The sequence below is a fragment of the Lontra canadensis genome, unplaced genomic scaffold (assembly GCF_010015895.1).
Source record: "Lontra canadensis isolate GAN:19392208 unplaced genomic scaffold, GSC_riverotter_1.0 scaffold11, whole genome shotgun sequence".
In the NCBI taxonomy this organism is placed as follows: domain Eukaryota; kingdom Metazoa; phylum Chordata; class Mammalia; order Carnivora; family Mustelidae; genus Lontra; species Lontra canadensis.
In genome coordinates this window covers 15735278-15737777 of record NW_022631005.1, presented here as the reverse complement: position 1 = coordinate 15737777, position 2500 = coordinate 15735278, and the positions used below count along the sequence as shown (strand labels likewise).

General features: G+C 37.1%; 1 protein-coding gene across 8 annotated transcripts in view; it reads right to left on the bottom strand.

Annotated features, from left to right (window-relative positions):
* Positions 1 to 2500, bottom strand: part of ZEB2 (zinc finger E-box binding homeobox 2) — a 134565-nt gene that overhangs the window by 56010 nt on the left and 76055 nt on the right. The window lies entirely within an intron of this gene.

The following is a 2500-nucleotide window of genomic DNA, read 5'->3' as shown; positions in this document are numbered from 1 at the left end:
ATAAATTTAGATTATTTGCCAAATACTTAAAATCTACGTGATGGAATTATCTCCAGAACAATTATCCAATCTCAGTGCTTAAAGGCAGGATATATTATTTTTTTCACTGACTGATATATTTTTTTATACCTAATAATCACCAAGCATCTATAAAAAATTGTTTCCATCCCATTTTTGGCCGGAACAACTGAGTCACATTCATGGTCTGCCTGGCCCAAATTTCCTGCCATAGCACAGGAGCTAGAGTAGGTGTTGTGGGGGCACGCTTTACAACTAATAGGCCAAATCGGTATCAAGCCTTGCCTGAAAGGTGTTCCAAAGCTTATGCTGATGTCAACGGCAATCAAGGTCAATGAACTAGAGAGAATAATGTCATGATTCAGAAATAAGAGAAAGAATAATGCACGGATGGATGTCTTAAACTTCAGAACATTTAAATAATTGGGGTTTGGATGACAAGACATATGGCTGGGTCTTCCCGCAGTGGATTTCACCCTGCATTTCTCTGTTTTTGCTATCCAACCAGCACGTAAACAAATAGTGGGGCAGCAAGTTAGCATGAGCAGGATGAACCAGACTTTGAACAGTCTGGTTGTCACAGACACTGCTCTGTTTGGACGCCACAACGCTGATCTGCAAGCTTGCTCTAAAAGTAGTTCAATGACCACCCTTCCCTTTCCTCCCGTCCTTCCCTTTAGAGCAACTCTTCTGAGAGAGAGAGAGAGAGAGAGAGGGAGGAAGAGAGAGGGAGGGGCAGAGAGAGATCTCCCTACCATGCTTCATCTGCTTTTTCTCAGGCCCCAACTCCCCTTTCCTGCGGCCTTATTTCAGGTAGTGGAATTTGCTGACCCTGGCCGCTTGGTGGCCTAAGCCTGGATGTGGCAAAAGTCAGACAGTCACAGTGCACTTCTGAACTCATCTTAGTCACAAAAGGGCTTTCATTTTAGACATCCACTTGGTTCAGTGGTTTCCATGGACCTCCCTCCTTCTCTGGAAAGAGAGGCCAAAACATTCTTCTTCCTTGTTTTACCTCAAGTAACAGGTGACACAGATTAAACAATCACATCATTTTTGAAAAAAGAAAAAGTAAGTTTTCACTTCCTGAGGTGATGAGGGAAATTCCACAAACAGATAAAGATGGCACTTTTTGTTGTTGTTTTTGTTGTAAACAAAACTACAGTCTTTTTGCTCCCTAATTTTTTTGGCTTTAATTTACTGTCTTTCCTGAGTGTTTTAGACTTAAGGCACCCTTTTCTCTGTTGGCTTCATTTTAGTCATCAAGATTATCTATTGGCTGACAGCTGCGTGATCTGTGACCCACACCCTAAGAAAGGGAGCAGTTTGAAAGCAGCTATGAATTTCATCCATTCTCTGGCCTCCGTTATCTTATGAAGTATTGATAACACATTATCTTGAAGAGCAGAATAATACTGCACAAAATGATACTAAGATGTTGAAGACTTCTGCCTTACTGAAAGTTATTATTCAGAAGTTTACATAGTCTGCAAACACTTATCAGAAGCCCTGGGCAGAAAGAACAGAACCTCCGTTTCATTAAGATACAGTGGAATGTTAGAGGGTTAGGGCAGATAAAGGCCAATTTTCAAAAGTTCAGAATCTTCCTTGATGATAGAAAAACGACATAAATTAAAATGAATGTGTCTAATGCAGCGAAGACCTGAATATAGGTATTCAGGTGCTGATTATAAAGTTATATTAAGACCTGTCTTTCATAATATATGATGGTGGAAAATCATAGAATCATTTTAGAAACCCCTTGGGTATTGTGCCCAAAGAGGCCAGACTGTTGTCTATGTGTACATGAATTTTAGTGAAGCAACATAAAAATCTTTAACTGAATTTGATTCTCTTAAAATTAGTTTCAGAATAGCAGAACTATCCAGAATCGATATAAGTTTATGAAATGATTTTCATATTTTAACTTACTAAGGCAGGAAAGGAAAGGCTTTTATCATTATCCTGGCTCAATTTTCAAGCCAAGAACAATGATATTGTTAAGACTTGGGAAAATAAAAAGTCATTCTTCAAATTTTTTTTTGCAAAATGAATTAATTAGTATCCATTAGATACCCTATGTGATATTTTTGAAAAAGATGAAATATAGATTCAAAATAAACAAGTTACTAAAAATCTCGAATTGCTTCACAAATTAAAATACATCAAACTTATGTTTCATAAAGACATTTTGATTTTTGTGTGTGTGAATAATTTACTTTTCTTTACAAAGCATGTGTATTTTACTAGAAGGATACAAAAGGTATATTCTTCCCACTACCAGTTTTCAATGTACAGCATGAATATCAGCTTAAGTTTTTTTCTTAATCTGCACTAGCCTTTTTTGTGCATATACACTACACAGCACAGAGAACATTTTGGAATACTAGAACACAGTTGCACTAGAAATGACAAAATCCTTATATGTTGTCCCTTTTTTGCCAGACTTTTCCAACAGTAAAATTTCATTATTTTTCCATGTTGT